Source organism: Ursus americanus, chromosome 6 (assembly GCF_024610735.1).
Source record: "Ursus americanus isolate L20-20 chromosome 6, mUrsAme1.1.p, whole genome shotgun sequence".
NCBI classification, from domain to species: domain Eukaryota; kingdom Metazoa; phylum Chordata; class Mammalia; order Carnivora; family Ursidae; genus Ursus; species Ursus americanus.
Genome location: NC_142132.1, coordinates 2,883,532 through 2,906,992, shown reverse-complemented (window position 1 = coordinate 2,906,992; position 23,461 = coordinate 2,883,532). Strand labels below are relative to the sequence as shown.

Genomic DNA, 23,461 nt, shown 5'->3' with positions numbered 1-23,461 from the left:
TCCTGAGTCAGGGAAAAAACCCCACACTCCTCCCAGCAGGCTCCCAAACTCTGAGGGTCCTGAGTCAGGGGAACCCCCCCCACACACACCCCCAGCAGGCTCCCAGACTCCGAGGGTCCTGAGTCAGGGGAAAACCCCCACACTCCTCCCAGCAGGCTCCCAAACTCTGAGGGTCCTGAGTCAGGGGAACCCCCCACACCCCTCCCAGCAGGTTTCTAGACCCTAAGGATCCTAAGTCAGGGAGACCCCCATATATCCCAGACTCAGGGTCCTGAGTCTTGAGAACGGCATTTTCAGTGATAGCTGTCTCCTCCGAGGGCCCGATACTTCAGGCACTGCACACTGCTCACATGCCATCATGACCTTGACACGAAACCAAAACAATGACCCCAGATGGACGACTGGGACTCTCCCTCCCTGCTGACAGGCCAGGAACTCCATTCCTCGGGCAGGCCCTCCCAGCCCCGCTGGGCGCAGCAGCCTCTGCTGGCCGTGCTGTGAGTGTGGGGCGCCGGGCACGCAGGCTGGTCCGCCCTGCCCAGGGGCAGCACCGCAGCCTGCTGGAGTCGCCCTCCATCCCTCCCAGACACACCGCCTGGCCGGAATGAGAGGCGGTTCTGGGCAAGTCCTTGCCAGCCGGAGAGTCTCTGCCTGGCCTGGGGGAACCAGAGGAGGAAAGGGGCAGGGCTGCTCCCTGCCAGCGGGCTGAACCAGCACGTGGACCCCGGGTGCGGGGTCAGAGTCCGCGTGCCAGGTCCTGAGGCCTGGGCGACTGCAGGGCCCTGAGGGCATGCGGCCGTGATGGTATTCATCACAGCAGGTGTGACACCCCAGGAGGAGCAGATCTCAGGGCCTGGGCCAGCGCCCAGCAGGGGGCCGAGGCAGAAGGCCAGGCCAGCTCCCAGGAGGTTGAGGGGAGGCCACTCGTGCCTCAGGAGTCTCCCTGGGGCAGAATGAATCCAGGGCAGCACAAGAAGGAAGCAAGTCTGATTCTCGGGGCCCAACTCCTGCCAGCTGGTCCTTTTGCCAGGTGCTCCCTAGAGTCCTTGAGCACCTGCTTCCTGTTGTAATCGTTCAAAGGATGACACTCTGGGCGTATTAGCGACCTGGAGCTGCCACAACAAACTGTCACCAACCGGGTGACTTAAACCAAGAGAACTGGATCCTCTTAACAGCTCTGGAGGTCGGAAGTCCAACCAAGGTGTCGGCAGGGTTGGTTCCAGCTGGACGCTCCAAGGGAGAGTCCACCCTATGACTATCTCCCAGCTTCTGGCGGCTGCCCACAATCCTTGGCGTCCTATATTTGCAGATTCTTCCCTCCAGTCTCTGCCTCCGTCTTCAGATGGTCTTCTCTGTCTGAGTCCCTAACTGGGTCTTATAACAGCCCTCTCATTTGACTTAGAGCCTGCCTTGGTCCAGTAGGATCTCATCTTGATCCTTGATTACAACTGCAAAGACCTTATTTCCAAATAAGGCTGAATTCTGAGGTTCTGAGCGTAAATGAATTTTTAGGGGAACGCTATTCAACCCATTAGAGTGAGTGTGGGGGTTGCTTGTCCAGTCTGCTGTGAACTGTATGGACACTGTGTCCACACCTATCCAGGGCTGGGGAAGGGAGGCCCAAAAGGACACGGGTCCACCTCTCCTCCAAGGCAGACTTCCCCTTTATAACTTCCTTAATTTCTATTTTAATTAAGTCCAAGTATCGCAACAACCCTAGTGAATTGAAATCAAGGATTTTATTGGTTTTCGATAGCCATCGTAATAAATGACCACAAACTTAGTGGCTTAAAGCAACCCAAACTATTCTACAGTTCTGTAAGTCAGAAGGCCAATGTGGGTCTCAATGGACAACAGTCAAAATGCGACTGCGGGGCTGAACTCCTTTCCAGAGGCTCTAGGGGAGAATCTCTAGGGGAGAACCCACGTGTGTGTCTTCTCTGGCTTCTTCAGGCTGCCCGTGACCCTTGGACGCGCCTTCCTTCCTCCACTCTCAAGGCCAGCAATGGCAGGTTGAATCCTCCTCATATCCCGTCACTCTGACTTCCTTTCAGCCTCCGTTTCCCACTTAGCAGGTCCTTGGTGGGGGTACCAGGTCCATCGGACAATCCAGGATCATCTCCCTATCCTAAGGTCAGCAGACTAGCAATCGCAATTCCATCTGTAATCTGAATCTCTCTTTTCACATAACCTAATGTATTCATGGGTTCCGGGACTTAGGACATAGACACCTTGCGATGGTGGGTTTATACATCGTTCTGTCTATCACAGGGGTTTTCCTAGATATCTTCCTGCTCTTGATACCATACTTGCTCTCACTCCACACTTGTCAGTGTACATCTTCTGCATTAATTCAGTTCCCCAAATTTAGTAAGACTTGTTATGTGGCCCAATGTGTGGTCATCCATCTTGCAGAATATGCCACGTATTCTGAAGTTGCAGGTATGGTGGAAATATCAATTAGGTCAAGGGATTGATAATGTTTTCATATCACCTGTGTTTTAACTGAATTTTTCCCCTATTTCTATCAAGTGCTGAGAAATGGTTGTTAAAGTCTCTAAGATTATAGAATACCTACTGCTTATTAGGTACATATACATTTATAATTATTATGTTTTCCTGATGAATTGATCTTTTTATCACTATGAAATGTCCCTCTTTATCTCTTTTAATGCTCTCTGTCTGGAGGTCTATTTTGTCTAATATTAATGTAGCCATTCCAGTGTTCTTATGCTTACTGGTTGCATGATACACCTTTTTCCATGTATTTATGCTCAGCCCATCTGGGTTTTCATATTTAAAGTAACCATTTTAAAGTAATATATTTAAAATAGCTATGACAGCTGGGTCTTGCTATTTTTGATTTTTATTTTTAATTGTGGTAAAATACACATAACATAAACTTTACCATCTTAAATGTACCATTACCATCTTTAAGTGTAATTGACCATTTTTTAAGTGTATAATTCAGTAGTGCTAAATATATCCACGATGTCGTGCAACCAATCTCCAGAACATTTTCATCTTGCAAAAGTGAAATTCTACACTTACCACACAACTCCTATTTCTCCACCCTCAACACCACTTCCAACTCCTTGAAACTACCATTTTACTTTCACCTCTATGACTTGAACCATTCTAGGTACCTCACATAAGTGGAATCATCCAGTATTTGTCTTTTTGTGACTGGCTGGCTTAGTTCACTTGGCATAATATCTTTGAGGTTCATACATACTGTAGCCTGCTTCAGAATTTCCTTCCTTTTAAGGTTAATATTCCACTGAACGGACCTACCACATTTTCTTTTTCTGGTCATCCACGGGGGGACATCTGGGTTGCTGCCATGTTTTGGCTACTGTGAATCGTGCTTTAATGAACAGATGTATGTACAAATGTCTCTTCATGTCCGTGCTTTCTTTTTGCTTGCTTTTTCTTTTGGGTATGTTCTCAGAAATGGAATTGCTGGATCATAGGGTAATTTTATTTTTTAATTTTTGAGGAATTGCCATACTGGCTTACATACCAGCTATACTATTTTACATTCCCACTAATAGTGTAAAAAGGATTCCAATTTCTCCACACCTTTGCCAATGCATGTTATTTACCTTTTTTATTTTTTTATTGTAGCCTCCTAGTGAGTATAAGGTGTGGGTTTTGCTTCTCAAAATCCATTCTGACAATCTGTGCCTTGGAAGTGGCATACTCAGTTCACTAACATTTAATGTAATTTGTGAGATGGCTGGATTTAGGTACGCTAATTTATTATTTGTTTTCTGTTCTTTCCCTCTGTTTCATGTTCCTCTGATCCTTATTTTCTGCCTTCTTCTGGATTATTTGAATATTGTTTAAAATTCCATTTTAATTAATCTACTGTGTTTTAGCTGTATCTCTTTACATTACACTATTAGTGGTTGCTTAGGGATTAAAATATCCATAATATACAACTTTAGTTTTTCAGTCTACTTAGAGTTGATACTGTTCCATCATATGTAAAATGTAGAAAACTTATAACTGTACAGGTCCATTTGCTCCCCAGTCCTTTTTGCTATAGTTGTCATGGGTATGATGTCCACATACATAATAAACTTCACAAGACAATGTTGTAATTTTTTGTTTTAAACAGTCTTATGTATTTTAAAGAAATTAAAAATTTTAAAGTCTTTTATGTTTACCCACATATTTTCTAGTTTTTTTTTTTTTTTTTGCACACTACACATGTGCAGTTTATTGTATGTCTGTTAGGCTTCAATAAAGCTTCCAATGGCTCCCATTTTCTAGTTTTGATACTCTTCACCAATTCTTTAAAATATGAATTTCCTACTGTTATCACTTCTCTTCAAGTAACTTCTTTTAGCATTTCTCATGAATAGCAACACATTTTCTATGTGTTCTTAATCTGAAAATATTTTCATTTTTGAAGGATACTGTCCCTGATTATAGAATCCTAGGTGGACAGGTTTTTCTGTAAGCACTTTGGAGATGTTGTTCCACTGCCTTCTGGCCTCCATAGTTTTGGATGAGAAGTCTGCAGTGTTTCCAAATCTCCTTCTCCAGTACAATGTGTATAGTTTTTTTCTGACTACCTTAAAGGTTTTCTCTTTCTTTTGATTCTCAGCAGTTTGATTATGAGGCTTAGATGTGGTTTTATATATATTTATCCTGCTTAGGGTTCGCTGAGCTTTTGAAACTCAAATTTATGTGTTCACCAAATTTAGGACATTTCTTGGCCTATCTTGATACTTTTTCTGCTACATTCTGTTACTTCTCTTGGGACTCAAATTATGTATATATTAGACCTTCTGGTAGTTTTCCCAACACTCTGTTCATTATTTCTGATCTATTTTCTCTCTCTTCTTCAGATTAGACATTGATACTTTTTATATTCAAGTCTGCTGACTCTTTCACCTGTGATCTCCATTCTAGTAATAAGCCAATCCACTGAATTTTTAGTTTAAGCTACTGCATTTTTTCAGTTCTAGAATTTCTATTTGATTTTCTCATAATTTCTATTTCTTAGCTGAGATTTCTTCTTTCTTCTCTCACTGCCATCATATTTTATTTCATCGAATATAATTTTTTTTTTAAAGATTTTATTTATTTATTTGACAGAGACAGAGACAGCCAGCGAGAGAGGGAACACAAGCAGGTGGAGTGGGAGAGGAAGAAGCAGGCTCATAGCGGAGGAGCCTGATGTGGGGCTCGATCCCATAACGCCGGGATCACGCCCTGAGCCGAAGGCAGACGCTTAACCGCTGTGCCACCCAGGCGCCCCTCATCGAATATAATTATAATAGCTTCTTTAAAATCCTTGTCTTCTAATCCCAACATCTTGGGATCATCTGGGATTATTCTCAGTTGACTGACTTTTCTCTTGAGGCTGGACACATTTTCAAGCAAGTTTAGATTGTATCCTGGAATGTCATGTATTGGGAATGTTATGTTGCAGAGCTTCTGGGCTGTTTTAATCCTTCGGAGAATACTGATTTTGTTTTGTTTTGTTTTGTTTATGTTTTAACCAAACTTAAACTGCAAACCGTGTCTCCTTCATATCAGGTCAAATTGTAGTTCAGATCTGCTTTTATTTTAATGGCTCTGAGTTGCCTAAAAGCATGTGTAGTTCAGCAGCTGACTAGAGACTTGGGTAGAGTTGTTTTTTATTCAGTTGTTTGTTTTGGTCCAGAGTTTGTAGTTTTTATTTACAAGAGGGCTAGGTCCATAGGAGTTTACTCGGCCATACCCTTACACTTGTTTCTAACATACCAGTGTTTTGCCCACCTGTCACAAAGCTAGGAGGCCTCTGAACAAAGGCCAACTCTCTCTGGGCTGAGGGCAGAAGCAACAGTGAGCAAACCTTCTTCATTAGTTTGCTCAGGCTACCATAACAAAATACCATATACTACGTGCTTAAACAACAGAAATCTATTTTCTCATGGTTCTAGAAGATAGAAGTCCAAAATCAAGATGTCAGCACATTTGGTTTCTTCTGAGGCCTCTCTCCTTGGTATGTAGATGGCCATCGTTTTCCTGTGTCTCCACAGTTTTCCCTCTGTGCCTGTGTCCTGATCTCCTTATTAGGACAACAGTCATATTGGCTTAGGGCCCACCCTATGACCTCATTTAACCTTAACTACCTTTAAAGGGTCTATCTCCAAATACAGTCACATTCAGAGGCACTGGAGGTCAGGACTCTAACATATGAATTTGAGAGGAAAACAATTAATCCTGTAACACTGCCCTGTAAAGGATGAGGATCATCCTCTCTTAAAAGGCTGTGATTAATTCGGCTGATAAACCCAATGGCACCCATGTCATTACAATATTCTGATGAGAAACCTGAGGCTCAGGAAGATACCATCATGGAGCTAGTGAGTAGCATGTCTGATACCAACCTCTTACTTCAGGCCCGTCTGACCGGGAACCCACTTTGGGTCTTGGGCTCTGGTCTTCCAGGATCAATAGGTCATGGGCACCACCCACAGACCCCGGGACCTCCTGTCACAGGACCATTAGCATCAGTAGGGGCAGTTCCCATACTGGATGGAGGGCACCAGATGGTTTTTGTGGGCCTAGTCTGTGGCTCAGCATCAGCTCCTGGCAGCCCCAAGGGCCTGTCCCTGAGGTAGGCAGTTTCCTCTCCAGGACCCCTGACACCCCGTCTAGCACTTCACCTGAGAGGTGGCCCCTTTCTCATCATCAGCCTCCCCATGGCTGTGTTGCTGTGAATATGCCACATTTCAATGGTCTTTGATTTGACAATCAAAGGGAGAAGCAGACATGGCTCCCTAGTTGGTGTAAATCACTACAGAATGTGTTCTGAGTTCCCAAAGTATGGCATGGCTGCACACAGGTACGCGGCTTACCTCAGTGCGTGCTTCCCTGTGTCGTCCGTCTCCGTGTGGACCAGGGCGGGGTTCCCAGAGCGGCGTGCCTAGCAGAGTCTACAGTCCTGTCCTAGAGCATCCAGCATCCCACACTTGCCTCTCCCCACGGGGGACCACCCCGAAATGAAAACTTCTGCAGAGATGTGTCCCATATGAAAGGGGCGGGCTCTTCTGAGGTGCAGCCAGAGGAATAAAGCAGCACCTGGAGTGAACAGAATAGAAATGTTCTGGAATACTTGGCCTCAATGTCATTTTAAAGTGCAGATGATACTGAAGAGCAGGGCATGGACCTGCCCTGGGGCCACCAGAAAGTCTGGGTGGCAACAGAAGGGGGCAGGGGTGGGGCAATGCCCTCTGTACCATGGGAGAGAATGGATAGCCAGAAAGGCTGCTGGCTGTTACAATTCTCCACAGCTCTGTGGTGGCTCAGTAGCATTTTACATGTCGAAGATTTTTAACCAAGCACCGCTACCGTCCCTCAGCTTCATTCATGCAATTATATTCACGCAGTAGATTCGCGTACTTTGCCTCAATTACACCACTTGGCAACCCATTAATCCCCTGGCAAAGTATTTGAGAGGCAAACAAATCCACAGAAGGGTGGCTGATGGTTCCGAGTTTTACCTGCTCCCCTCCTGCGAAGGTGTCAGAGTGCTCAAGCTCCCGGGGAGAAGCAGGGGGCTGAGGGGGCTCTGTCCTGGCTCAACGAGCTTGCCCTTGCCACTGTCCAGCTGCTGCCAGCTCATCCCCCACCCCAGGCAGATGCCCTATCACGGTGGGCAAACGCCAGAATAAAGGGAACGATGGGCATGCAATGCGCCACCAAGTGTAGGGTCACAACAGGAAGATGTGCAATTACAGGGACAAAAATACCCTGAGGAAATCAACACGGGACTTATTAATATCAGATCCATAGGTGACAACTGTCAGACAATCGGTCAACAAGGCCTCGTGTCTGTGTGATCCCGGCTAACCCATTACGATCTTTATGAAGTGTCCTTCTGGGGGGTCCGGATCTTCAGATATGAGGGGAAGCCCTGCCCTTTTATTAGGAGCTAAGCTCTTTATACTCTGACCATATTGCAGCAGGTTAGAAGTCTAAGCTTTATTGTCTTATGTTATTGAAAATCCAGATTCCGGCAGGCTTCTCCCTCAGGTCACGCTTTGTCTGCGAATACATTCTCATTTCTCCATGTACAGAGACCGTCTGGAGAGAGGCAGAAAAAGATTATGACTGTAATATACTTAAATCCAATTTATTTGCCTGGCCAGAAACTTCCACCCTCCACAATAGCTTCCTACCCAAGATGTTGTCTTTAATTCTTTGGTGACAGGGAGAAACATGCGGCCCCGGCTTCCAGCAGGTATGGGCAGAGTGGGAAGGCATGAGTCCCCAGATGTCCGGGCCAGCGGGTGGCGGGAGCGCCCCAGGTGCAGGGCCAGCAAAGACTCGGGTTTCTGGCTCAGAACTTCTCATTTGGTGATTGGGGATAAATCCTCAGTTGCGTGTGGTCACGGGAAGAGAAATGAATTCACCAGAGAATAACAGGTCTAGGAAAGATCCCGGACCCTTGACTTTTGCCACAGGTTCCCCACCTCAGTTCTGAGTCAGCCAGGAGCATCCATCTGCTGGCTGCCAGCTCCTGCCCTGGCTCCTGCCCCAGCAGGAGGGTCCTTACAGTCACAGTCAAGGTCTCCATTAGCCTGTGTTAACATTTCCTCCAGACTTTGCCTCTGGACACAGGCATGTAGCCTGGGAGGAAAATGATTTGGTGGGATTATTTTCTTAATTAGTATTTGTTCAATTTAAATGATGGGATGCAAAGACCAGTCAGGGCTGTCGGGAGTATGGGCAGGGTCCACGGCCTGGAGGGTGCCCAGCCGCAGCCCCAGTCCCTCTGTGCCACCCCGCCCTGGCCTCGGACTGCCCAGTTCAGGAGGTTGGCAGTAGGCTGCCCTCCTGACTGTCATCTGCAGGCCCTGCCCGCTGCCCACTCAGGGCTCCTCGGGACATGACTGTGGAGCATCAACCAAGTGCACTCTTCCGTGACAGGCCCTGACAGGGGCAGGAGGCAGGTGCAGCAACCCGGAAGGAGGCCATGGACCACGGGGTTCTGAGCTCGGAGACAGGGTCCCGGCTGGCAGGGAGGACCCAGGAGAAGCCTGGCAGAGGCTGGGCACAGCGAGCAATTGCTACCAGTTTGCCTGGAATGTCCCCATGTTAGCACTGAAGACCACATGTCTGGGGAGACCCTCGGTCACAGACAGATTGGGAGAGCCAGTCACCTAGCAGCCAGGAATGGAGACAGAAGCCCCACCCGGTGCTGCTCTGTCCTATCCAGCTGGCCCTTCAAGTCAGCTTACAGCCCGGCCCATTTTCTCATTTGTAAACCACAGATGATAAGGATGCCTCTTACCTCCAGGAAACCTCGTGGCTTCTCATGCACTCTTTTGTTTGGGTGCAGGCCCTTTGGATGACCATGAATTGCTGTCACCAGAGAGCTAATGGCATGATTCAGTGACAGACATGGCAAAGTGCACAGCACCGAGGGAGCAGGGTTTGGGATGAGAAACTGGCCTGCTGGGGGTGCTCGCTCCGAAGCCAGCGGTGGGCTGTCAGGGTGCTCCATGAAGGAACGCCCGTCCTCTGCCCGCTCCCTTCTCCCGGGATGATGATGAGAGTGGACGCATCCGTGGGGACGCCAGGAGCTGGGCTGGGAGCAGTTTGAGCCCGGGTGCCATCTCTTCATGGGAATGCTGGGAAATCTGGTTGCCAGCAGCACCAGCAAGCCTGGGGTCAGGAGCCCCAGACACCACTCCCTATTGGGCTAGAGATGCTCCCGTGCCAGCCAGCGGCTTGCCAAGCAGCCCACAGAGCTCCCATAGCTGCATCCTAACATCTGCTTGTCTGCTGTGCAAGGCACGTGTGAACATTTGGCTCTCTCCAAGGTGAAGGTCATGTCAAGGCTCCTTTGCCAAAGCAGCTGAGGCCGTGGGTCATTTGGTTCACGGACACTGAGTAGTGGGGTCAAATTCTTACAATTCTTATTCTTCCAATGAGAAGTAGAACAGCAATAAAGCCTGCTCTGCCCCCCCACCCCCGCATGACTATGAGGTCAGCACCTTACTCAAAGGAATAGAATGCAGAGGCCACCATGATGGAGGAGGAAGTCCCGTATTTGGGGTCACCAAGGGGTGGGAGGGTTTTGGGAACCTGTGCAGGTCCCCTTGCTCAGGGGATCACTCCTGGGCAGGAGGCAACATGCAAAGGGGTGTCGGGCCTTGGTGAGGACCGCACTGCCACCTCCAGACCTCTGAGGTGGGTGGGAGGTGCTACATGGTCCCAAATGGCATCACCTCCTTCCGACCCCTGAAGGGCAGTCTGCGACGTGGGTTTCGCTTGGCAGGAGACCATGCTCCTACGTAAGGCCTGCATATCAGTGCTCTCGCCCCTGAGCACGCATGGCTCCAAGTGCCGAAACCTCTCAGGGCACCACAGTTTCCCACATACGGAGTCTGAGCTCAGAAGGTCCTTCCAGGAGGTCTGGGGAGCAAGGCTCAAAAGGCGCCTTTGGGCACAAATCTGTGCACAGATGCAATTCCCAGGACAGCCACAAATTAACCAAAGAGGAGGAGCATTTTACATATTAATAGATTTTGCCCAGTTGTCTTCCAAAATGATTGTAACACCGTTACAGCTACCAAGAGTGACTGCGTGCCTTTCCCACATCTTCACCAGCACTAAGTATTATGCTTTTTAAAAATTCTTGCCAATTTGGTAGTAAACTATCTAGATTAGATTTGCATACTCTAATGTTAAGAGTTTTTGCCGCAGGAAAAATTCAAGAACAACCCAAGTGTCTATCAATAGTATGCTGGCTATGGGAATTGCCATCCGTCTTAAAATGATGGGCCAGATCTGACGCACACTCACTCTCACACACACACACACACACACACACACACACACGGCCAGGCAGAGTGCTGTGGGCATCCAGGTGGGGAGGGGGTGAAGACATGAGACAGCCCTGCCTGGGTTTCAGGGCTGGACCAGGGTTTGTGCTAAATCAGACACTGAGCAGTCACCAGGCTGATGGGAAGATCACGCTGCAAGTGTTGGCTACTCAGGACAGTCTGCACGGAACTACATTAACCGACCAAGGAAATACATCAGAAAACAAAAACTCTGCTACTTGGATTGAATCTACATTCTTAGAAGAGTTTATAAATGGATAAGTGCTTTCTTTAGCTCCTTTTTTCAGAAGCAACACTGCAATCCATTTCACTCTCCATTTCCTAGAACGGTCTTGGCCCTGTGTATCTTGGGGCTGGTGTGTTTCAGGCTGAAGTCTTGGAGCCTCTTGGAGCTTCTCATTGGAGCTGCCCAAGCCGCCAAAACCAGCCCCTCCACACGGAGACTCCTTCAGCGCTGGCCCCTCTGCTCTCCCCTCGGCCGTGCTGCCCCCTCATCCCGAATGCCTGAAATCCACCATGTTCTGTATCTGTTCCTGCCTTCTCAGACCCATAACTACAAGGAGGCACTCTGTCTGCATCACTGCAACCAAAGGTAGAAAGTCTACATCCAGCTGGTGTGACAGGCAGGAAACCAGCCATGGAGGAAGGGGAAGAAGGTCTAGGAGGAAGGCGGGCAGACCTCATCACCTGGAAGAAAAGTGAGTGTGAATGGCTATCAGATGATACGAGGGAGGGAGTCACCCTTTTGTGAGATGTAGGGACAGTGAAAGTGAAGCCAAGATATGCTTACCTGCTAAGGATACATGCTGGAGTCTTTAGGATGACATAAAACAGTGCCTGGTTTGGGTTCATACACCCCAGGACAGAAGTCCTCCCAGAGAGAGCAGCAGCAAGACGGGCCGAGTCAGTACTTGAGGGAGCTGGACGACGCACGGGGAAGCCTGGACTCTGGCTCTACTTGTGAGCACGTTTGAATCTCCCACAACAGTTTTTGAAAGCACCTGCCAATAGTAAAAAATAAAAATAAATAAACAAGGGAGTTGGGGGGCCAATATACTTAAACCAAAATCAGTTATCATTATAAACATGTTGGTATTCCTAGAAAATCCAGGAGAATTAAATTTTTAAAATATAAAAACAAATAAGAAGGTGTACCAGCCGGCCAGATCAAACACATCTATAAAGATCTAAAATTCCTCCCAAATACCAGCCATGGAAAATATCCCTGGAAAACAGACTTTTAAAAAGATGTCATTTATAACAAGTGCTGGGTCCCATGTGCATGTGGAGAAAACTTCCCCACCACTTTGCTTTCTGGGCCCCTGAGCAGCTAAGACACGGCATTCTCCCCATAGTGCTTATGATCTTCCAGAAGACCCCACACCTCCTTGCCTCTGAACTAGGGGATGCTTGGGCCCTGCCTCTGCATAAGCAGGGCATCGGTCTACCCACTGCTTAAACCAAAAGGAAGGACGGACGCCCCAGGGTGGTGCAGAGCTCGGTCTCCTGAAGGGAGGACCTGCTTGCAGCTTGTAGGTGGTGGGCCATTTTTTAGTTTACACATGATGGATTTGAAACCTTGAGCGTTGGGACTCACAGGCACCCAGCCCAGCGGGCCCTCATGGTCCATAGTACCCAACGGCACATCAGTCACAGGAGGGGCGAGCTCCCTGGGCCTCCCGTGACCGGCACCTCTCGGCCTGCAGACTCCAGGCACCCAGCTCTTATCGACAGCTCTCTCCCCTCAGGAACTTGAGCTTAGCAGAGATGGTCATGCCTGCTGTGAGGACGGCTCCCACAGAGCCATGGCCAGGGCACGTGGGCCTGCGGAGGTGAACAAGACCCACCCCTGAGGAAAGTTTTGGATCCGACCCAGGGAGCTGCGTTTTCTGGACAGGAGGGACCAGCTTTGTCTTCAGGCCAGGCCTGGCCACTGGACCCTGAAGGTGCTTCCCAGCAGGGCAGGCTCTAGGGGAGGCATCCCGCCATGAACCGGGCACTCCTGGCTTCTTCCCTCCTGCCCAGGGGCTGCGCTATGGCCTGCTTTTCCCATGCTCATCAGGGGACTTCCACCCCACCTGTTAGCTGCCACAACTTTTGAACAGAAAGGGAAATCACCACGTGTCACACGTTGGCAGGCTGTCACCAGCAGGTAATCAGAAAGGTACGGGCCTCACCTAAGTGCACACTGTGCCTCGGACCCTGGATCAGCACTTCTGGGCCTGGCACCCTCACACGTCTGTTTGCCTAGAAACCACGGCACAGCGTCACTGGTCTGTGCTAAGACCTTTAGTCCAGAAACGCTGTTATTCTGTGGCATTTTCATTTGAAGCAGAGGCTGCAAAGAATGAGTGCAGACCAGAAATTGTCCTTAGGGGCCACGGCATGTCCAGTCACACCCCACGCTAATGCACATAAAGTCATGACTCAGAAGGTCACATCCCGTCACACCGGCACGGCACGTGTCCATCAGCCGCGGGGTCGGGGACGCGAATTCGAGGCAGCCACCCTCTACCTTGCAAAGGTGCTTTGCCATGTGCCCAGGCCGACTGATAAAATAAGCAGCCTGATAAAATAAGTTACAGATCAGATTCTGAAAAGCACGTTTTCCTAGGAAATCTGTTGCACCGACTTCGGTGACATGACTCGAAATGGGCGTTGGCTGTTTGGGCAGGAGAAGCGGGGGAGATCCTTGGCCGATGTGGGTGGGATGAGGCGGCCTGGGGACAGGCAGGGGCAAGGGCCAGGGTGGGCACCCTGAGGTCCCGTCCTGGCTGGGCAGCCCCACCTGTCCCCCCCGCCTGGCGCCTCCCCGACCAGGACCTGCTCCAGAAGCGCCCGCCCGCAGTCCACACATCCGAGGCAGGCATTTGGTGGTTCTCGCTGCAATTCATTTTAATTATGTGTGTCATAAAAAGACCACCTACGGATGAGACAATGCTGCTGTAAGAGTCTCAAGGTTACTGTAGGGAATACTTCATAACCGCAGTGTGTTTTCCCCAAGGAGTTCTACTACCATTTGATTTAATTTTTAATTTTTACATTTTAATCAAAAATAGATCAAATGGTGGTGGTCTCTCCGGGGAAACATCCTTCAGACAGGAAGCCGGCCACGCTCCTTTTCAATATGTAAAGCTGCCATCTCTGTGTGAGCCACGGGGGGTGCCCGCTGCCAGCCGCCCCTGCCGGGGGCCGGGCGTGCTTCCGGGGGAGCCAGGCCGTGGGCAGCCCCCCTGCTCCAGCCCCTCTCGTGAGCTGGAAACAATGGCCCCGAGGTGCATTTCGTCGGTGCATCTCCGCACTGCGTGGGGCCTAGGATCTCCCTGAGGGCACTTCCATCTCCGGGGGGAGTCCCCTTACCTTTGCAGGGGCGGGAGGAGGTGGGCAATGTGTGCACGACTGCACCCCTTCGTGCTCTGCATTCTGAACAACAGGCACTACAGTTCTTTGATGGCAAGGAAAGGACCGCGCACCCCCATCCCGGTGCCTGCACAGAGGACGGCCAGCTGGCTTGTCGCCCCGTGACTGTGAAGTGGCCCAGACTCCGGCCGAGATCCAGGTGGGCTCCCAAAGCAGCCACTGTGTGCGTTCGGCAGCTTCTCCAGCTGGGTGTTCTCATCTGGAAAGTGGGGACAAGACTGGGATGGGCCCGTGGTGTCGTCGTGGGGATCAGGAGCCATCGGAGCGATGTGCCAGAGGAGTCCCGCCTGCACAGAAGAGCTCACTGCTGCTATTTTGCTAACGTCATTACGATTGCATATGGAATAAAGGCCGTCTGCTCTCGCTCATCCCCAGTGCCGACTCAGGATGTCTGAGGGTCAAGGCACGAAGGGCCTGGGTGTTTGGTGAGGAAGCAGCCAAGCCTGGGGGGGACCCGGGGCCTCCAGAAGTCCAGACCTTCCAGAGACTGCCTTAATGCCCCAGCAGTGCTCATAGCTCTGCAACCTGCAGTCTTTCTCAGGGACCTTGATCGCTGCACAATAAGCCAGGCATCCAGGCACCCCCACTGCAAAGCTGGGGGAAGGGCAAAGGGAATGCAGGGGGATGGAGAGACAGAGACACCCACTTTCCCACTTTCTCTAACTCCTGTCCCTACATCAGCAGAGATCACCGACACCGTGGCCACATCAGCCTGGCTCCTGGAGGCGTGCCTTCATACATTCATATCACAACACAATGGCCTTGGCCTCTGGCACCCCAAGGCAGGGATGTTCCCCACCCCCCGTCAATGTCATTTACATAAAGATCCACTGGAAGTATTTTTTTCTGAGTTAGCTCCAGGGAAATAAGGCACTTTCTCCTAAAGAACAGGTGGGCTTCCTTCCTTCCGGCCATTGAGATATACATCAGACTGTCCTTGGTGCCTTAGGAGCCCAGGGGAGTTTGTTCTCAGGGCTGGAGGCTGGCTTTCTGGTCCCACTGCCTCCTCTTTAGTGCAATGCGTTTCGTCTCAACGCTGTAGGACAGTGGGGCTAGGTAAGGGCTGGAATGGCCGTGCGCCCTCCCTGGCCCCATCAGCCGGTGGCCGGCAGTGGCAGGAGGCCCAGGGGATGGGAGCTCCCTTTCTTCCACGCTGTGTTCTGTCTTTGCTGCTTGCTTCATTCCCACGTGCAGAGCGTACCCTCCAGGCCGGGCAGTGACTCCCTGAGCTTGGTGTGCAGGCAGGCAGGTCCAGATCTCCCCAGTCAGGGCCAGGGGACCGTGCCCGGGGATCTGCTTTCCCCCAGCTCCTGGAAGACACTCAGACACCTTGTAGTCACCGCAGGCAGGTCCGGGCAGGGAATCTGCAGAGGCCCCGGGGCTCACGCTGTGGTCAAAGACAGCTTCTTTTCATTTTTTCTTTTTTTAAAAAATTTATCCATTCATTTGAGAGAGAGAGAGAGAGAGCAAGCATGAGCAGGGGAGGGGCAGAGGGAGAGGGAGCATGGCAGGCAGACTCCCAGCGGAGCCCGAGGCAGGGCCCAATCCCACAACCCCAAGATCGTGACCTGAACTGAAACCCAGAGTCAGATGCTCCACCGGCTGAGCCGCCCAGGCCCCCACCGACAGTTGTTGACTTAGCAGCCAGCCTTGGTGGTTTGGGTGTTTTGCTACCAGGGTGACAAGTTTTTCTCAGGCCACATGCAGTACGTGCCACTTCAATTCTGGGAGAGAGAGCTTTCCCCCAGGGCTGAGACTGGGTTTTTAGACTTTGAGGACTTTGCTCAGGACCAAAGCTGAGAAAGAGGCAAACACGGCAACACTGAGACAGGGACTAACGTGGTAAAATTACGGGGGAGTTCAAATCTCACGGCAGGTGTTCTGTGCTTTCTCAGTCTGCACACGCGGCTCTCACCAGGAGAGGGTCATCAAGACAGAGGAGACACAGCTCAGGGTGGGGTTCAGAACCAGGCAGCAGGTGGTGGGCTCTGAGCTGGGAAAGACGGACCCCTGGAAGCTGTGGGAGCGGGCCCAGGAGCAGGAAGGGGACCCTCTGTGGCCCCCCCGACCCCTCAGGACACTCACACACCTCACAGAGCACGGCTGGCCAAGCACATGCAGCCTCATGGTGGCCGGAGCTCCTGAAGCCCTCAAAGATCATTAAAATCAGTTCAAACTGATGCTGTGGACTTGGCGCAAACCCGTCTGGGCGCCAGGGAGTTCTGCCCGGCTCCTGGCGCAGTCCCTGCGTCCCACTCAAGCCCAGCGCAAACCTCGCTCAGCTAGCCCAGTCGGTTTTACGATCCACTTCCTCATCTTCAAAATGGATGAGAGCACCTGCCTCAGGGCCATGGGGGGTTCACGGAGCTACCAGCACCCCCGCCCACTGCCGGGCGTCTGGGAGGAGGACCTGCATAGACGGGGTGGGGGCCATCCTAGGCGGATGGCTGAGTCAGTGTGTCTGGATACAGGGGCAATGGCACAATGACCTTGTTCATCGTTGAAACCTTAAAGTCGCTTCACCCACAAAATAAAGGCAAACTATGGAAGAGAAAAATGCAATCCTATGAAAGCTTTATAACATGTCTTAAAGAAACTCGAAAATCAACACATGACATTTTCTACCTCAAACAACATAGGGGACATCTGAATTAAGTTCAAATAAGCTACCAAAGAAACGTGAGTTAGCACTCAGATTCCATTTTAAACATTATTCCAAGAGACTGTTCAATAGAGAGCATGTGGCAAGCAAAACTGTGTGAACACAGGCGGGCGCTTCGGAGCCCCTCAGCCAGGGCGCAAGCAAGCCCTTTTCCAGCACGGACCTGCGCCCTGGCCTCAGCCAGGCACCCGGACCCCCTGTCTCCCGAGCAGAGCCCCTGCCCGGCTCAGGCGACTGTGATGCTCCATCCAAAGCATCTAGGACGTGCACGGACAGAGCCAGGCGCAGCTGTCGTTGCAGCCCTTGGGTCGAACTACGAAGCCAATGTGCTCCCTATTCAAAGTTAATTTTTGAAAGAACATCTTAGGAAATACAAAAAGGCAAAAGAAAAATACAGTGCATCACACACACGCATGTTCTCACCAGAATTAAGTGTTAACACTGGGTTATATTTGTATTAGATTTTTAAATTAGTTAATCATGCCAGCAACAGCTGAGGTTCCTTTAATCACGAGCGCTTGTCCCCTGCTGCCCACCCTCTCTTTGCCTGGCCACCAGCATCCTTCCCACCCCACAGAACTTGCTTGGTCCTGACCTCTGGCCAGTCTACTGGGAGGGAGCCCGAGGCAGGGGTGCCTGTGCCAGGGAGCATGGACAGGCCGCTCGGGAGAAACCTGTGGGAGTAGGGGCAGGACAGGAGAAGTGGGGTCAAGGCAGCTGCAGGAGACAGTAGGGCCTGATCCACGCAGAGCTCAGGTACCCACTCTGAGCACCTGAAGGTGAGGGGGCAGGGGTCTGTGGACACCCACAGGTCAGTCGTTGGTTCTGAGCCCCGGTGGGAAGCAGGAATACCAGCCACAGCCCCCCTGACATCCGGGCTTCTCCAGGACAGGCAGTACGAAGGAGACAACACCCTAGAGGAAGCGGCCAGGAGCCCGAGCCCCAGGCCTGGCCGCGGGTCTGCACTGTCTCATCAGGCCCATGTGGTCCCAGCTGCCACTGCCTATTCTCCTACCACGAGTATTGTTACAAGAATACAGGATTGAGGTAGGAGTTTAGACCAGGACACCTGAGGATCAGAGGAGCCCCAACAGCCTCATGGGTAAGTTAAGTATCAGTGGAGCATTTGAAAATTCCTGCACTAACTTTGAGGAAAGAATACATGTTCTAAGAGCATTTTCCAAGCACGTCTGTTAATGCCAGTCAGATACTGGTGGAGACCATTTGTGTAATAAACATTTGCCACCATATCCGAATACCACATCAGGGGGCAAATCGTATGATCTTACAATTTACAAGAATTGTGCCAAAATGTCATTTTTTTGTTAAGACCCACTGGTTCTCGGGCTGGTGCAGAGCAAGACAGCTTGTAAATACTCCTCGGCTGCTGTGGGACTTCCGGAGTCTGAGGGGGCCACAACTGCTATTCTTCGGGTTTTCGGGGACACTGAGTCAGATCTCCCAGGTCTAGCCTCTATGTCCAGGGAGATGTTTTCCAGAATGAGTCCCAGAGCACACTGGGGACTCATGGGGGCTTTTGCTGTGGGACATGAGAATCAAGGGGACGCACGGCCAGCTCCGGGAATCTGCAGTCTGGACGGGACAGTTGCCAACGTGGGCGTCTCTGCAGCCTGCACTCTGGGACCACGGGTCTCGAGCGCATCTATCAATTACCCGGGATGCCGGTGAAACCGCGTTGTAAGTGGAACCATCTGGGGAGACAAAGGGTCTTTGTGAAAAGTCTCCCCCTGCTCTGTTGTCGGGGTGCTGCCCTAACCTCAGGGAGAAGTTGCTGGCCGCGGGGAGCAGGAGAAAACCCTCCAGCGGTGACCACGGAACAGAGGACCCTCCCGGGGGAGTGGCAGTATCTGGACCCCAAGGGAAAGACGGAGAGCCAGCACAACCCTCTCTCCAGAGTGCTGCTGTAGCGACAGGCCGGTTTTTTGTTTTTTGGGGTTTTTTAAATTTTATTGTGGTAAGAATAGTGAACGTGAGCTCTAGCGTCTCAGCCGCCCAGGTGTGCAATACGTACTGTCGGCGATAGGTACCGCGTTTGTAGCCGAGCTCTCCGGCGTCTTCGTCTTGCGTTGCTGGAGCTGTACCCACCCAGCAACAACTCCTCACGTCCAACCCCCGCTTTACCGTTTGCTTCCAGAGTCTATTGTTGACGCCTCCCCTAAGCGGAATCATGTGCCATTTGTCCTTCGATGACTGGCTCATTTCACTCAGCACAACATCTTCCAGGTTCTTCCCTGTGGTCGGAAATGCAGGATTTCCTTCTTTTTTAAGGCTGAATAATATCCCACTGTGCATATGGACCACATTTTCTCTACCCATGTTTCTGTTGATAGACATTAGGACTGTTCCCATGTCTTGGTCTTGTGAGTCATACTGCTACGAATGTGGGAGTGCGAGTATCACTTCGAGATCCCGATTTCAACTCTTTTGGGGGAACATCCAGAAGCAGAGCTGCCAGATCAGAGGGCAGTTCTGTTCTCAATGTTTTCAGAAACCTCTGCACCAATTTGCACCCCCCCAGCCGTACAAGAGGGCTCCAATGGCTCCACAGCCTCGCCAACGCTGTCTTTTGGTATTTTACGAACGGCCGTCCCAGCAGGTGTGAGGTGAGCGCTCATTGCGGTCTGGGTTTGCACTTCCCTGATGCTGGGTGAAGTGGAGCATCTTCTCACGTGTCCGCTGAAGGCGTCCCACTTCCCGACTACAAAATATATTACAAAGCCACAGTCACCAAAAAGTACGCCCCGGTGTACAGATAGACACGTAGACCCATGGGGCAGAATACAGAGCCAGAAACATGCACAGACACGGTCAAGAGGCCTTCACCAGGGGCGGGCGCCAAGAACACACAACGGGGAAGTCTCTTCAACAAACAGTGCTGGGGAAACTGGAAACCACGGTCAGAAGAACAAAACTGCAGCCCTATCTTACACCACCCACAAAGATCCACTCCACATGGACTGGAAACCCAAAGCTAAGGCCTGAAACTCCAACTTCCAGAGGAGAATACAGGGAAAGCGCTGTGACACTGACGCTGGTGATGACATCATGTGGCGTAGGCAGGACACCGAGCGCAGAGGCAGCAGGAGCAAACTCAACAGTGGCAGCACGTGCAACAGCTGCGACCCAGCGACGAAGCCTCCCGGCAAAGCACAGAGGCATCCTGCAGGACGGCAGGACAGACGCACACACCGCCTATCTGATGAGAGGCTAATTTCAAAGATAAATAAGGAAGTCCCGTACCTCACTCAACAGCACAAAGCTAAAAAGTCAATTTGCAAATGGGCAGAGAACTTGAACAGACACGTCTCCAAAGCAGACGCAGACGGCCGCGGGTTGTTTTTCACGATCGACAACTTTCAGGGACCGGAAAAGACATTTATGAGCCCTGAGGCGAGATTTCTTTTGCTCATTCAAATTAATTATTAAGAGGCTTGTCAAGAATGTTTTTAAAAATTAAGAGATTTAGATCATCACTCAGCTGGCTTTCCTGAAACGTGAGTAAGTGGGTCTCCCCAGAAGAATGACCGAGAAGATCACTTTAGTTGATATGTACTATTGGTGGTTGATGGTGTCATCTTTTCTTGTAATTTTACTTTTTCTTTTTAGAAAGGTCATAACTAAATGTGACTTAACTTTGTATTTGTGTCATTATTTTCACATAAGTGAATTTAGACATCACTAGCCAAATCTTATCTATCCTGAATTTCAGCTAAAAAGTCACAGTACATTTGTAAATGTGCAATTAACCCCTACCGACCCGAGCAAGCCATTCCGAGTGCTGCTCCCCACGCCTCCAAAGCCCCCAGACTCTCAGCTCCACCGGGAGGCTGGAAGTGGGAGCACTGTCACCAGTGCGACAGGGAGGGCACCTGGGGAGCCGCGGTGCATGGTTCAAAAGCGGCAGTTACCCCGCAGGGAGCATTTCCCACAGGCGTTCCACGTGAGATGGCTCGCGGCTGTGACCATGCCTCTGTAAGGAGATGGTAGCCCCTGGGTGGCTCAGGTGGTGAAGCATCTGCCTCCGACTCAGGTCATGATCCCGGGGTCTTGGGATCGAGCCCCGTCCCTCTGCCTGCCGCTCTCTCTGCTTGTGCTCTCGCTCTCTCTGACAAATAAATAAGATCTTAAAAAAAAAAAAAAAAAAAGGAGATGTTAGGCCCAAACTACAGTGGAGGAAGAGGATGGTCAGACAGAAGCCTCCGCTGAGTCCGGGGGAGGTGGGAAGCACAAACACACTGCACTCCACCCCCATCGGTCGAGGGACCCAGTCACCTGCCACCTGCAGTTAGGGGACACGCACACGGCCACCACCTGAGCCACCCAGGCTGCTCAGAAACAGCTCAGTAAGTCCAACCCACCTGCCTTCCTGGATCCACTTGACATCAAGCTGTTTGTTCCCGGGGGCGGGGGCGGAGGCGGCTCTGGAAACGGAGGGACTTGGTTTTGGAACAGATGCTCACCAGCCCCGTCCCAGTGCTCAGCAAAAGGGCATTACCACTGAGGTCTTGAGACAGACAGTCACTTCTATTCGACATAAACTGTAGGGTCCAGGGGGGGATCTAAGAGGAAATGACATCAGGTGTCTGAGGAAGACTCCTAGTAGAAATGTACCGTGAGGCTCTGAGCTCCTGACTGGACCCTTCTTTGTCCTCCCGCATTTTGTCAGCTGGGCCGTCCTGCGTGTGATGGACAGAAAGGCCAACAGACCCACGCACGCCGCTGCTGCCTGTGACTTCCCCTGCAACACAATTAATGAAATGCAGTTACCCCGGTCGTCACTGGGTCACTGCCCAGAGCTCTGCCATCCAGCTGTCCCCCCCACCCCCACCCGTAACTCCAGCGGGAGGCCCAGGAGCGCCACCCACCCCTGTAGGACGGCTCAGTATGGCCAGGAGGAGTGGAGCCCGTCTAGACGCCTGTCAGGGCTGTGTGCCCCCACACGTGGGGATCGAAGACTCATCCCCAACTCTCTATGACCGTCTGCCCATTGAACTTGGTGGGGGAGCTTGTCTGAGTCCCCAGATTATCCTGGGGTTTCCAGTGGCCAGAGGAAGGAGGAGAAATGGAGAATGAGAGATTAGTGTCTGGACCACCCACAGCCCATGATCACGGGAGACGAGGGGAAGAAATGCCTCCATTTCTCACGGTGAAGGAAAAGACTGAGTAGTTGTAAGCCTTGATTGGATTTGGTTTTCTTGTGTGTGATAAAATACACATGACCTAAATTGTGCTGTTTTTAAGCCTCCCGGTCCTGGCATGAAGCATGTCCACACTGTTGTGCAACCCTAACTCCACCCGTCCCCAGAGCTGTTTTATCTTCTCCAACTGAAAGCCTGTCCCCGCGGAGCAACTCTGCGCCCACCCCGTGGAGCCCTGCTAAGTTTGCACCAGGCAGACCTGCCATCCTGCCAGGCTGCAGAAGTACAAGATCATGTGTAATGGCTGGCCGGAAATCCTCACCAAATATGCATACGGATTTGTAAGGAACTGTTGGGCCAGAAGTTTCTAAAGGTGCTTTAAAATGCACACAGAAATCACGAGTACTAGACATGAGCGGAGGCCAGCAGCCCTGGGACGACGTCTGGAATGGTGTCTCCACTCGGCCTGCCCCTGCAGGGGAGGGGGCTTCACAACAGTATCAAGGTCAATGTCGGAGGCAGAGAGGGCCCTGCTTTAAGCCCTGTCACTGACATCCTGGGACCCAGGGCGCTGGGCTCCAAAACCCCGTGCACGGATATGCAGTCACAGTCACTACTGCCAGGCCCTGTTCAAAGCACCTCAAATGCTCCCACCGCTCACTGCTCACAGCGGGTTCTGAGGCGCTTTCCAGAAGAGGAAACTGAGGCACGGGGTCAGTGATGGGAGAAGCACAGGAGTCGCAGGCAGGCACCTACCCCTGCCCTGTGATCCACCAGACACCACTACAGGTAGTGGATTTGACGGCTGCCTTGTCTGGCAAAGCATACTCTTCAAATTCCTCCAGAAAGTTGTAAATACTTTCCACATACAATCAGGGAGCTGTCTGCCCCTCCACAAAGGTCCCATTTTCTCACAGCCTCAATCAATGACTCAGGGATGCCCAGATTCTCAGAACGTGGTTGGCGGCATCCCCCAGGAGCTTATCGAAAGGCAGAATTCAGGGACCCTCCCAGACCCAGTGTCTGCACGTTAACAAGACCCTCCCACCCCTGGGACCCACGTGCAGTGTGAGGAGTGGGTTTGGAGGGGCAGGTGCTGGGGTCCAAGCCCGGTTTGGACAAGCCTCTGTCCTTATTAGCACAGTGAGGATAATTATTCCCTCAGAGGGTTTTTAGATTGTTAAAAACGATCATTCAGTACACTGACATATAATGTCACTAAGTATGGAGTAGTTTCCTTCTCATTGCACTTGGGGGGAAAATGCACTATTGAGTTTTAAACAGCAGTATTCCAGGAAATGATCTGGTAAAACAGTGATAATCAGAAAATGTAATGGAAAAAAGATACCTAGGGTTGAGCTTCA

General features: G+C 51.0%; 1 protein-coding gene across 2 annotated transcripts in view; it reads right to left on the bottom strand.

Annotated features, from left to right (window-relative positions):
- Positions 1-101: 101 nt before the first annotated feature.
- Positions 102-23,461, bottom strand: part of C6H10orf143 (chromosome 6 C10orf143 homolog) — a 64,021-nt gene continuing 40,661 nt past the window's right edge. The window contains exons 4-5 of one of the 2 annotated variants that reach the window (XR_015724689.1): positions 11,647-11,857; positions 102-7,083 (exon numbers count right to left, since the gene is read on the bottom strand). The gene's annotated coding sequence lies outside the window, so the exon portion shown is untranslated. Of the gene's footprint in view, positions 7,084-11,528; positions 11,544-11,646; positions 11,858-23,461 lie in introns of those variants that run through there. The other variant, XR_015724691.1, reaches the window with a different exon arrangement.